We start from the raw sequence: 14824 nt of genomic DNA, 5'->3' as shown, positions 1-14824 counted from the left end.
TTTTCCTTTTCCCTATGTTTATCTGTTAAACATATGAATTTGAGAGGGACACAAACATTCATCCTGTAAGAACCACTGTTGGTTCAGTAAACATGTTAAAGAACTTTAAAACTTTTTTTTTTTTTAAGGCAAAGTTATCTTTCTGCCTCTTTGTGATAAGAATCCAATGAGGGATACTTATGTTTAAGCTGTCATAACTTGTGCTTGGAAAGTGGAGCTGTTAACCAGAACTAGAAGCTATCTATCTACTGGAGATTGTAAGAATTCTGATTATTTCTTTTGTTTTTTTAAGGTTTTATTTATTTGACAGAGAGAGAATGATCACAAATAGGCAGAGAGACAGACAGAGAGAGAGAGAGGGATGCAGGCCCCCTGCTGAGCAGAGAGTCAGATGCGGGACTCAAACCCAGGACACCAGGATCATGACCTGAGCTGAAGGCAGGGCCTTAACCCACTGAGCCACCCAGGTGCCCCGCAGAATTCTGATATTTCTTAATGAAGAATAAGGAACATAAGATTTTTTTTTCCTCCACTGTGGTCAAAAAGCTTGTTGTGTCCTGTGAAGTTAGAGAATTTTTTCAAATAAAATTTTTAGACTCTAGAATTTATGCATCTGCCTTTTTTAAAAAAAGATTTTTATTTATTTATTTGACAGACAGAGATCACAGGTAGGCAGAGAGGTGGGGGGGAGGGCAGATTCCCTGCTGAGCAGAGCAGGACCCTGGGATCAGGACCTGAGCCGAAGGCAGAGGCTTTAACCCACTGAGCCACCCAGGTACCCCAGTATGCATCTATCTTTTAAAACAAAATAAAATTTATAAATGATTAACAGCAAAGCCTTTTTTTTTTTTTTTAAGGGATTTGGCATATAATTTGAAAATCCTTTCCCCCAAGAATACTTAAATTCTAGATACTTACCTTTTGGACTATCTATTATTCCAAGCCTTATTAATCAGTGCATGCCACAACTGACATTTTCATGAGAAGAAATTTTTAAGACACAAAGACATAGTCTATCTACACAAAATCTGAAAATATTCTGAGAGCAACAATTTATAGGTTTTTAAATACAAAAGGACACTATTATTCCAACACTTAAATGTCATGAAGATATTAGCTATTTTCAAAGATATTGAAAGTTTTATAAAAGAACCTTACACCTTAGTTCCTATCATTACCATTCCATAAACCTAAAAAGAAATATTTCCATAAAAAAGAAAGCCATTATATTTGGTAAGTTTTCTTGCAGCAAGAGATATATATTATAGAGATAATCCTTATTTACATTGAATTATGAAGAAAGGAAAACAACATTTTGTGAAGGAAATCCTTATGTAAATGAAATGTTGACTATTAGATGTGTCTTGTTTCTAGTATTTTCTTATCAAGCATTTAATGTTAGTTTAGTTATTTAAATCAATTAGGGTAGTTTATGTCAAGCAGGCATATTTAATAATCCATGTATTTAAACTGAGTAGAAAATAACATCTTCTATGTTTTTTTAAATTTTAAATTGTACAGACCATTTTAATCTTAGTCCACTTGATTGGGACCTATTTACCTCCCCACCATATATGAAAAATGGTAGTAGGTGTATGTGAATTACTTTTTAAACATCATATGTGACTGACGTAATTAAAGAAAACTGACCAATTTTCTGGTTACTTACCAACTATACAGCTGTTGTGCTGTCTTCCTTAATTAATTAGTTCCTGCAGGAGTCAAGCCATTATGGTCACCTTGCAAAAGCAAGGAACCCTGTCACTAAAATTTGATTGACATGTCAAGAGTAGTGATACAGGGGTGCCTGGGCGACTCAGTCTGTTAAGCATCCAACTCCTAATTTCAGCTCAGGTCATGATTTCAGGGGTATGAAACTGAGCCTAGAGTCATGCTGCACACCCGGCTTGAGATTCTCTGTATCTCCCTCCCCCTCTGTCCTTTCCCCTGCTCATGCTCTCCTCTCTCTCTCTCTCTCTCTTCCTGAATAAATAAATAGGATCTTAAAAAAAAAAAAAAAAAAGAGTAGTGGTACGGGCAGAGCTCTCAAGGAGGTCTGAAGTGTGTGGAGAATACTAGAAAAAGAGGGCTGGCTCAGGAGTTTTTATTGTGGTTAAGGGTGTGCGATAGGGGTGAGGTGGGGGCTTCCACGGTTCCCTGCAGTTTCTACAGGAGAGAGCTCTGGGCTTTCATATTAGCTCACCCAGATGTGGACAGAGAGGTTGGGGAGGGATGATGTTTAAAATTTGTCAGCAGGTAAACACTGGAAAAGGGAGTGAGATTCCTACTTGGTCACTCATCTGTGAGCAGTTGTGCCTGGTACTTTGAATGATCACCTAATAAAAGCAAAGACATTCTGATTTTGTGAGTCATTATTAAAATCGAGTCATTTCAATAGTGTACCATTTCATTAATAAATTAGGAAGACATAGTATGTGAAGAATTTAGAGTAGTAATAATACTTAACATTTTTGAAGTATTTTGTTTTCCCTGAAGTACTTTTCTATCAGGAACCATATTATATTCCTTGAATTTCTTAAGGCATAATATTATTCATATTTTAGAATATTAAAAATATTATATCTGCATAGAAAGTAGCTTCTTTAATATCCTACTAATTAGAATAAAAATATACTTCTTGTATCTTGAAAAGTTCTTGATTTATAAATAAATTTAGTCTCAATTCATATTTTGTTTTCCATCTCCCAAGATAATATGGTAGGGGTTAGAAAAGGGTTATATTATGAAGATCTGGCAATATTAAGAATTATGTTACCACACTAAATTAGTGCAAGACTACAAAGTTATTTATATCCTAAATTTGATTACTCCATTCACAAAATAATTAAATGCAATCCTGAAAAATTTTGATTTAGATAAACTTTAATGTTGGTTCAGTAGTGTTGGAATAATAATGATGACAACACCACCAACAACACAAATACTATTTTTTTCTGGAGATAGACACATTTATTCTGAAGCTCATATGAAAAATATAAACATTCAATGATAACTGTGAAATATTGAAAATAAAATTAAATGTTGGGAACTAGGATAACATACTATAAAGTCTGTAAAATTAAAATGCTATATTGGTGACCCGTAAAAAGTTATATATTTGGAACAAACTAAAACATCAAATACAAGTACATGGAAATTTACTGTACACAAAGGTGGCATTTCAAATCACTGAGGAAAATTATGTTTTAACTAAAAGTTTGAAAATAACAGTATAGTCATTTGGACACAGTGACAGCTGAATCAAAATATAACTGCTTATACCCCTACATAAAACAAATTGGAGCAAAGATCTAAGTGTTAAGACAGATTTGGTATTATTAAAAAAAAAAAAAAACCTGGGTATATTTCATTATATCCTAAATGTTGGGAAAGCTTTTGAATTCTTACCCAAAATCTAGATGCAAATTTTTTATTGCTGGTTTATATTATATAAAAATAAAATAGAAACTTTTGCATGACCAAAAACCAAATAAACAAAAGGTCAATGTCCAAGAAAAGGAGTAACTGGGAAAAAAAATCTTGTATGATATTCACAATAAAACATTAATATTTCTCATATAAAATAAATCTAAAGTAATATGTAAATATAAAAAATTCAAAAGACTTAAAAAACGAAGAAAAGGCAAAGTTCACACACACACAAATATGCTCATCTTCCTACTGATTATAAATATATGCTACATCTATGAGTACATATATGTCCACATATGTATATATATATCCATGAATATATTTATAGGTGTATTTACACAATTAACAGAAATAGCATACTATGAAATTAGAGGGTTTTTTTTTTAAAGATTTTATTTATTTATTTGACAGACAGAGATTACAAGTAGGCAGAGAGGCAGTCAGAGAGAGGAGGAAGCAGGCTCCCTGCTGAGCAGAGAGCCCGATGTGGGGCTCGATCCCAGGACCCTGGGATCATGACCTGAGCTGAAGGCAGAGGCTTTAACCCACTGAGCCACCCAAGCACCCCGAAATTAGAGTTTTAATTTTCATTCGGGACACAAAGAATATCTCATGATGCAAAAGATATAGTTTGTGGAATTGATAATATGATAGCAATTTATTCATGATTTATGCTATCAAGTTTTGCCTCAGTCTAATCTCATGCATAAATAATACCAACTTGATAATGGAATGGTGAAGGACTGCTAGACATGCTTGGCATAGTGGCCAGATAGATCTTCTTCATGATGTACAACTTAGGTGGTATAATCACATACCTTTTCTTCAGTACTTTCGACTAAAAAACAGTCCGATAAAAAGTCAGAAACTATTTCTCTATAGAAGAATAGTTACTTGCTAAAAGGTGACTTTGTCTACAAACCCTAAGGAATTCTATTGACTTTCTCCTCTAGGCTCCAAAACAGGTTCAGATGTGGCCTCCCTATTAAGTTCACATGCTGAGCTCTGTTGTATATAACATAAAAGGACCAAGTTTCTAGTACAGACACATTTTTACTAGACACAGGCAAGACATGTTGACCAGCTTCATCTTTTCTACCTCCACACAAATCTAGAAGCAGAAATATAGTACAGAAATATAGCTTCCTATTTTAAGTGACCAACTTAAGTACTTTGTTTTCTTTTTAAAGGTTGAAAAATGTGAGCTTCCTCCAAGTCCTTCACTCTAGTAAGAGAAATCCTTATGCCCCATGTTTACTGAATAGGAAAAACTCTATGGAATGGTCTATTCAACTTTTCCTCTCTGTGGTGTGCCTATCTTCGAAACACCTAGTCTGGGGAACTTGATGATAATGGCTGTCTAGATTCTTTCAGCATGGCATAGAAATATGGTGGGTCAGTGATCTGGAAAGGTGAAAGATACTGGTTAGACACTTAGATGCTTGAAGGTGAGGTTCTGGAAATGTAGTGATTAGTGACCTTATGGTGTAGATTAAGACCATGGAAACTAGTTTAGTTTAGGGAAGGAGAGCGTGATTGAATGGAGGAGCACAAAGATCCAAGAGACCAGAGTGTTGACTATTTTGAACCAATCTCGTATAGGGATATTAAAGTGATTGTAAATAATGACAGGAATAGTACTCCAGGAGTGAAATACCATCAATAGAGTCAATAATTACTTTTAAAATGCGGGGCGGGGTGACTCCCAAATCAGTAGTGGACAGGAACAATCATGTTAAAGTCTAATAACATTTGTTTTTCAAATGAGAAGAGAGCTTTGACGAAATCAGAAGGAATATTTACAACGTGGCCTTGAGATGCAAAGCAAATACAAACTTCACTTTAAATAATTTGGGGGAAATGAGTGTCCTCTGGAGACAAGCATGTATGAGTAGTACACTAAGTGGAAATAAACAGTTGGAAAGAAGTTGAAGATTTAAAAATATATACTAATGATATATCATGAATTCCAGCACAAGCAATAAAATGGTTTGGGCGGATATTGAGGAATGTGTACTAAAGTCAATTTTAGGAAAAGTCTATAGGAGAAGTGTTTGGTTGTAGTATTCTAGGAAATTAAGTGATCATATTAAGTTATAGTTTTTAGCAAGAAATTTTGAACCTACTATCAGCCAGACCAGTGTCTGAGCTTCTGGTATGGACAAGAATCATGGTGTTATGACCTCCATTGCTACAGTGGCTGTTTAGTGGAGTTATTTACAAAGACTAGGCCTCAGTGGGGTTGATAAAGTAAACTTACAGAGGAATTCTCATCATGAATCCCAGAGGCTGGACGTGTTGTAGCAGTTTTAGTAAGCATTTAAAACTATAGTTGTCATGGGGCACCTGGGTGGCTCAGTGGGTTAAAGCCTCTGCCTTTGGCTCAGGTCATAATCTCAGGGCCCTGGGATCGAGCTCCACATCAGGTTCTCTCTGCTCAGTGGGGAGCCTGCTTCCCCCTCTCTCTCTGTCTTCTGGTGATCTCAGTCTCTCAAGTAAATAAATAAAATCTAAATATATATATATATATATATAAATTTAGTTGTGATGGTGCTTGGGTGGCGATTAAGCATTAGGTCATGATTTTGGCTCAGATCATGGTCTCAGGGTCATGACTTCAAGCCCTGTGTTGGGCTCCACACTGGGTATGGAACCTACTTAAGAGTGTCTCTCTCCCTCTCCCTCTGCCACCCAACCCTGTGTCACCCAACCCTGTCTCTCTACCAGTCTGGAAAAAAAAAAAAAAAAAGTGAATGTCAACTAAGAACTAATGTTAGAGGGTTTCATTCTGAGTTATTGGCATTATTTCAAATCTCTATCATTTACTGACCTATGTAGGGATCACTAACCATAGTGATCATCTCAAGTAGTCCATCTGCATCTTTAATTCCTAAATATTTTAAATTGGATCATAGGGGTCTATATAAATCATCTATTAATAAAAATTATCTCTATTATTGCTTTTAAAAAGTGTGAATCTCTTGGGGCATCTGGGTGGCTCAGTGGGTTAAAGCCTCTGCCTTTGGCTCAGGTCATGATCTCAGGGTCTTGGGATCGAGCCCTGCATCGGGCTCTCTGCTCAGCAGGGAGCCTGCTTCCCTTCCTCTCTCTCTGCCTGCCTCTCTGACTTCTTGTGATCTCTGTCTGTCAAATAAATAAAATCTTTGAAAAAAAAGTGTGACTCTTGGTATATGAAAATTCTGCCTTACTTAGAACAATTTACTAACACCTCTTTTATTTGAGACAAGAAGCCACTGAGATTAAATATTTGTGATTAATATACAAATATCTATATGAGAAATTAAAATAATTTATTTTCTTACTGAAATTGATTTCCTCACATTATATCAGAATCATATAGGCTTCAAGCAGATCCCATTAGCCCACACTTGGGATCTTCACAGTTAGATGCTCTCCTATTTTTTTCCCAGTCAAGTGTCCAGCTCTCTCATTACAACAAGTCTGATTCCATTGGCACCTGAAATATACTGGTTCTTATTTTCTGGTTCTTATATTCTTATAAAAACCACTTTCTTTAAGGCCTTCCAAATCTTTCATCATTCCCTTTTCTCCTTCTAGGTAGTCTATATAATGCACTGTGGTCAGTCTTGATTGAAACATTTTTATTTATTTGTATTCTTCTTGGGTATACTTTCCCCCTTTTTGTGAATCTCTAATGGATTATCATAGTTCAAGACCTAGGTAATTCCTCATTATTCACAATCTGTTTCCAAATTCTAACAACATGTATTGAAATTTGTAAAATGTTATGATCCATGTTACTCATTTGTCTGCTGCTTTAAAGTTCTAGTTAACTGTGTCTTAATGGGTATAACTGTGTATTAAATGAAAAGGACTTCAGGTGCTCATGGACTTGAAGTTCATGCCTTCACATATATACAGTTATTTGTTAAATTGACAAATGCATATTTAAGAAAACACGAGTGATCATAATTATTGTCTTGTCTAGAAATCTGTATTTATCTTCCTTGTACATCTTTTTTTCTATTATTTTTAACAGAGGGCTTAAACCAAAAATTTGGACACAGACTTGTTAAGGTTCATATTCACAATTTTAATTTCTGTTTTGGTAACACATAACCTATATTCAAAAATTCAAGCTATAAACATCTTTACAGTAAAAACTGTGTAAAGGAAAATGTCCAGCATTGTATTAGCTGATCCTACTGTTAAAGAAACCATCACACCAAGCAAGATGAATAGCTGAATTGGATTTTATCTTGATACTAATGCTAGCAATAAGGAATTCACAGACATTTCATTTAATACATAGACAAAGATAGAAACAGTTCTACTGAAATAAAAGGCAGGAGAGTTTTAAGAAGAAAGTAGTTTTACTGCTTAAAGCAAGATGCCCACTAACATTAGACTCTTCCCCTCCCCCAGAAACTGAGAGATAGGGCACTATCCCCCTTGATGATTACACTTCAAAGGGATGGCCCCAGGTCCTTGAGAAAGACAGTCTTGGGTTGTAACACTGGGAAAAAGCTTTTAAAAATAGTGAAATCTTGTAAGGGCACAGAAAAAAAATGACAAGTTTTCTAAAGAAAAGGATCCTGGAAAAATGAGATAAGGGACCTAGAGTCAGAAAGAAACCTGTCTAAAGTTAGGTCAAGTTGAGAATGTCAAGGTCATTTTGGTCTTTATTCATTTAAGGGCAATATACACCCTTTAGGTGCAATTATCTTTCTATAAAAGAATTGTACTTTAAGTAGAATTATATTTATTATATATTAATGTTATAATATATATAATATATAATATGATATTATACATGAATATATATTAATATTAATTATATATTATATATTATATTAATTCTATATTATATATTATATTCTTCAATGAAAAGCAGCAGAATCTAAGTTCAGAGAGAGAAACTAAGAAAAAGGAGTGCATTGTTCAGTGGGATAAAATTTTGAAACATAAAGTTTCTTTTAAAACTTTAATTCATATGATATTTATTAAAAACAGTGTATTATGCATTCTGATATCAACTTTGGAACCAATTAAATTACATGAACCTTATTATTTGTTTTCCTCAGAGACTTTAAGATCAATGTTCCATCCATAGCCCATTAGGGATAAATGTTTTACACATCTTTTCAGTAACTGTGTTGGTAGCTGAAGCATGTGAAAATTTTACTACTGGGAACTTTAAAAGAAGTGGGGAAAAAAATACACCTACAAAGAAATATTTGAAGGGAAAATTCCTTCAAATTGGACCTTTCTACTATCACAAGTTTTTTGGGTCCAAAAGATATGTGTGCATATACTAAATATTTGTTTTGAGGTAGGAAATATGAAAATTATAATTTAGGAAATAAACAAAATGGCTATATTTAAAATAACCAGTAGTTGTATTAAACACTGTAAAATTTACTTCTCGATATCTTGAAACTACTAAGATTTTTTTTAAAGATTTTATTTATTTATTTGACAGAGATCACAAGTAGGCAGAGAGGCAGGCAGAGAGAGAGAGGATGAAGCAGGCTCCCCATGGAGCAGAGAGCCCGATGTGGGGCTCGATCCCAGGACCCTGGGATCATGACCTGAGCCGAAGGCAGAGGCTTTAACCCACTGAGCCACCCAGGCGCCCCAAAACTACTAAGATTTTTAAACAAAATTGTTCACAAATACTGTGCAGAGTAGCAGAATAAGATACCATTTACCTCATTGAAATATAAAAATAGAGACACAAATAATGGAGGAATTTTCAATATATCCAAGATTCTAATATAACCAAATGCAATATTTTTCATTCTATAATGGCCTGACTTGGGGACGCCTGTTTTATTAAGCAGTTTGGGGACAGTTATTTTAAAATACTATATACTAGATTATATATATATATATGTATATATATCTAGAGGTTCAGCTGGTTTCTTTTGTCCTCATACTGGACATCAGTTCAGGCACTTTTCGACTATTCAGGGTATTCCTTCCGCTTTCTTTTTCTATATTATATTTTTAACCTCACCAATTATTTATTTTTCCTTCAAAGAAAGGATACTGTATATTTTTCATTCAGCAACACTAATTTAACTGATAAAAATTTGAATTAGCAAGTGGATACTTACACATAACAGATAAAATTAGCATTGAATGTATAGTTTTTATAAGTCCTTTTTTATACTAGGACTCCCTCTCTTATAAAGAAGTAGAAGCTTTATGGTCTGCATTTCTCATGCCTTATAGCAGCACTACAAATCTTAAAAGATACTATTCACTGGAACAAACCCCATAATTAGAGTAAATAGTTGTATATGCAAAACTCACTTGAGAAAAGATTCTCGAGGCTCTAGAAAAGATTCATGATAATTAGGAAAGTGTAGCACAAGCGGGATTTATTATTAAAAACAATAAATTAGGAAATTGAGCCATGTTACCCTGATATTCTATAAAATAGAATTTAGTCACAGAAATATATGGGCTATCTTAAATATCAAGTTAAATTATATTTAAATCATTACAAGGCATTATTTTTTATTGATGTCATGGAATTATGACAATTATGTAAACATAAAAATAAAATATGTTTTAAAGTATCAATTAAATAGTCCACATATCTTTAATATGATTATAATTTAACCTAAATATGGTATATCTATTTGGAAGGAAATATAGTTCTGGCATTAAATGTAGTAATATATTTAGGTACATATTCCTCTGCAGCATTTGTACTCTAAAAGGTACTTTTAGTTGTGCATTTTATGTCTAGGTAACAAATTTCTAATTGATTCAGTTACAACTTTACACTCCCTGTGGGGCACAGGTGAAAAAACTTATAGTGTCATATTCCTTCTGTTTCAAATTAGCTTTTTCCCATTATTCTAGTGTATATCACCAAGATTTCCCATATGTGATTAAGCAGTTTGTCCTCCCTATAAGACTCATGTAGAAACAAAAATAAAGTGAGAATATTCATTGTATAAATATGTTCTATAACATTGTGGATTTTAAGTACCTTAAGGGGATTAAAGGGGATAAGCTCATTTAACTGGGATATAAATTCTCTATATTCACATGAGTAACTATGTTTTCTGAATTTTACCACCAGACTGATGCAAATACTACTGATATTTTAAAAAAAGGGGGGCTACTTGATCTCTATAGGCTAAATATAATTAAAAAATTAATTTATTATTTATTGCATTCAAATATTGATCAAATCTGGAAGTCTAATACTTGATTCTGTCTTTCTTCTTATTTGCATTGAATTAAAGCTCTGCTGGGGCACCTGGGTAGCAGAGGAGGTTGAGTGATGGACTCTCGGTTTTAGCTCAGGTTCCGATCTCAGAGTCATCAGATCCAGCCCTGCGTAGGGCTGGAGGCTCAACTTGGCATCTGCTTAGGACTCTCGCTTTCTCCCTCTGGCCCACCCCAACCCCTAAACCCCCACTTGAGTGTTCTCTCTCTCTAAAATAGATAAATAAATATTTTTTAAAATAAAGCTTCTTTGATGGTTTGTTTTTGTTTATTGGCTTATTTGTTTCACTCTCCCTTATTTTTGTGTCTGCCTGCTCCAAGCTTTAAACTATTTTCATTGGCACTTTCTTCAGTCTCACAGTGATCACTGCCTGTTTTATGTAAACCAAATACAAATCAATTTGTATGTCTCCAGGTCTGATCTCTCTCCAAGTCTTGTGTTTCACTTTCACAGACTACTAGACAATATGGCAGACATATCAAAAAAATAGACTAAACCTTAAATGTTGATTGTATAATATCCTAACTTCAATTAATACTGTTTTATGCATTTCTTACCCATCTTGATGTCACCATAATTCTTTCAGTCACCTTGTTTTGCAACAGTGAAATTATTTTAGATAATGCCCTCTTGTTACCCACATCTTAGAAGTTTACCCAAACCATCTATTCTAACTTTGTGCTTTTTCATCTCTAGCCATTTCAAATTTTTCATGTTTTCATCTAGATAAAACTAGTAGCTTCCTAATTGATCTCCATTCTCCTAAATTTATTCTCCTAAATTTTTGACCCTTTCATTTTTTTTTTTCCATGAACAGTTGTGGGTTCTGAAGACCAATTTCAAACATTAATTCCTTGAAAACCTTTCCATTCAATTTTACAGGTAAATGACTTCATTTTTATAATACTATCCTGTGTTCTTCACAAAGTATTATGCTGAACAAATCAAGGCAGAATGTGTAGCATGCTATTAATAATATATTTAAATATAGAAAAAACATAAATATATGATTTTTTCCAGGGAAGGAAAAAAAAAGAAGAGTGATAGAAGCTAACCTTCTTATATATACTTATATTTTTTTCTTATCACTAAAAGTTTTTACCCTTTTATCAACCTTTTCCTATTTCCCCCACCCTGCAGCCCCTGGCAAACACTTTTCTACTCTATTTGTATGATTTTGAATTTTTGGTACAATTCTGCATCTAAAAGATAACATGTATTATCTGTTCTCTTGTCTGGCTTATTTCACTTAGCTTCATGGCCTCAAGATTCATGTATGAGGGTAAGTGGCAAGATTTTTTTTCATAACTCATCTAGATAATATAGATACCTTACATCACCTTTATCCATTCATCCACTGATGAACACTTAGGTGGTTTCTATATCCTGGCTATGGCAAATAATGCTGTAATGAACCCGGGAATACAGATACATCTTCAAGATCCTATTTTTATTTATTTTGGATATATGCCCAGAATTAAGATTGCTGGATCATAGCCTACTGCTATTTTTAATGTTCTGAGGACTCTCCATTCTGTTTTCCAGAGTGGCTGCACCAACTTACATTTCTACCAACAGTGCACAAGGCTTCCCCTTTTCTCCACATCCTCGCCAACACTTGTTACCATTTGTCTTTTTTATTCCACCCATTTTTAACAGGTGTGATATGATATCTCACTATGGTTTTGATTTGTATCTCCCTGATGATTAGTGATGTTAAGCAACCTGTCATGTGTCTCTTGGCCATTTATGTGTCTTCTTTGGAAAACTGTATATTTAGTTCCCCTGCTGATTTTTCAATACTATTATTCATTTTTATTTTGCTACTGAGTTATATGAGTTCTTTAATGAATAAAAATCAGAATATTATTGTTTTGGAATTCTTATTTAAGTGGCAGAATAGAGAATTCTTAATATCTTAATATAAAATATTATTCTTAAATAAAAATAAGAATTCTTATTTAGATAATAAATCATCTGTCAATCATCATTAGTGTAAATGTCACAAAAACAAAGGCAGCCAGCATAATTATAGCCCCTTGTATTAGTCAGGGCGCCCTCTAGAGAGACAGAACAAACAGATGTACATATAAAGAAAAAGATTTATTATAAGGAATTAACTCACATGATTTTGGAGGTTGAGAAGATGTCAGGAGAGATCAAATAGTGCAGCTCTAGTTTGAGTCCTAAAGCCTGAGAATCAGAAAAGCATTGTATAAATTCCAGTCTAAAAGCCAGCAGGCCTGAAATCCAGGAAGAGTTGTTTCTGTTCAAGTCTGGAGACAGGAAGAGATCAATATTCAAGTTCAACCAGTCAGGAAGGAGCACTTTCCTCTTATTCATGGGGACAGTGGGGAAGGGCAGGGTTGCTGTATTCAGGCTTCCAATGAACTGGACAAAATTCACCTAAACTGGGGAGGGTGGTTTGCTTTACTTAGTTTACCATAATCTCATCCAAAAATACCAAAGAAGACCAACCCAGATTAATGTTTGATTGAATATCTGGGGACTCTGTGGCCCAGTCAAGTTGGCATACAAAATTGAACAACATACCTTTGAATAGAAGTATGCATCATTTTATATGAAGCAGTCTTGTCAAAAATAATTGAATGTGAATATGATCAAAACTCCAAACATACCAAGTCATAAGAAACTAGCTGCTCCAAACTCAGAAAAACTGCAATATATAACAATCTCATCAGTGTTCAGACTACTGTCTATTAGATTTATAAAACAAAAAAAGAAGGAAACTGAAACACTAAATATTTAAGAGCCATTTTCCAAGTCATAATATAAGTAAAATTGTTTGTATGATGATTGAAACAGTTTTAAAAAATAGATATTTAATGAAAAGTTTCAGAGATGGATAGCAGTAACAGTTGCATAATAATATAAATATACTTAATGCCATTGAGTGAAATGCTTCAAAGTGCTTAAGTGGTAAATTTTATTTTTTGCATCTTTTACCATAGTTTTTTAAATATTTAAAATTTCAAAATTTTAAAAACATAAAAAGTTGATATTTGAACACAGTAAAAATGAGTATTATTTTAGGTTTATAATGATGTGGTGGTTGTTTTATAAGAGTGCATTTTATCTAGGGATACCTACTAAGTATTTTCAGTTAAAGTGATGATCCATTGGATATGATTCAAAATAATCTAGGAAGAGACATGGAAAGTGATATAAACAAACTGATGTTGGGGACACCTGGGTGGTTCAGTGGGTTGAGCCGCTGCCTTTGGCTCGGGTCATGATCTCAGGGTCCTGGGATCGAGCCCCACATAGGGCTCTCTGCTCAGCAGGGAGCCTGCTTCCTTCTCTCTCTCTGTCTGCCTCTCTGCCTACTTATGATCTCTGTCTGTCAAATAAGTAAATAAAATCTTAAAAAAAAAAAACAAATTGATGTATTCATAACTGTTGATGAGGATGATGAGTATTTTATATTATACTAAAAATTCTGTATTTGTGTTAAATTTCCAAGATAAAATTTTCAAAAAATATAGTAATATTTCTGTATTTCTCTTTTTTGTTATTCTTTGGACAGCTATCCCTATCCCTGTACATTCAAATGTCATACATTCTATTCATACCATTTTTTATGTAAAATAGATATGAACAAGCATTTCTCTTTAGAGCTGAGACATTTTTCTTTGTTAAAAAACGGGAGTAATAATATCCACTACATATTATGATCGTGATAATAGAGCCTAGATTGGGTAACTCGCATAAGCACAGTTATAGTGCCTGCTTATATTCATTAATGTGCTTCTCTCCCTTCCTTAATGGACAAAACATCTCTGATCCTTCGAAGATTCACTTTTCCAGAATTCTCCTTTTAGTTCCAGCTTTTTTGTCATAAAAACAAATCTTAGCATTCTTTTTATTAAAGATTTTATTTATTTTATTTGTCAGAGAGAGAGAGAGAGAGAGAGCAAACACAAACAGGGGTAGCAGCAGGAGATGGAGAAGCAGTCTCTCTGCTGAGCAAGGAGGCCTATGCAGGACTCCATCCCAGGACTCTAGGATCATGACCCAAGTTGAAGGCAGACGTTTAGCTGACTGAACCACCCAGGCGTCCCAAATCTTAGCATTCTGATCTTTTGTCTGAAACAACACTAACATTTGTTTTCCCAAATCACATTCTGTAACAAAGTTATG

At 34.0% G+C, this 14824-nt stretch overlaps 1 long non-coding RNA gene across 3 annotated transcripts in view; it reads right to left on the bottom strand.

Moving 5' to 3' along the window:
* LOC309868215 overlaps positions 1-12911 on the bottom strand; it is a 143574-nt gene extending 130663 nt beyond the window's left edge. For 2 of the 3 annotated variants that reach the window (XR_014313573.1, XR_014313574.1), the window contains exon 1: positions 1670-1743. This is a non-coding gene — a long non-coding RNA (uncharacterized lncRNA). Of the gene's footprint in view, positions 1-1669; positions 1744-12788 lie in introns of those variants that run through there. The other variant, XR_014313572.1, reaches the window with a different exon arrangement.
* Between the last annotated feature and the right edge of the window lie 1913 nt (positions 12912-14824).

The sequence above is a fragment of the Mustela nivalis genome (genome assembly GCF_964662115.1).
Source record: "Mustela nivalis genome assembly, chromosome: 6".
Lineage (NCBI taxonomy): Eukaryota > Metazoa > Chordata > Mammalia > Carnivora > Mustelidae > Mustela > Mustela nivalis.
Note: the sequence above shows the minus strand (reverse complement) of the source record. Positions and strands in the feature narration are given on the sequence as shown.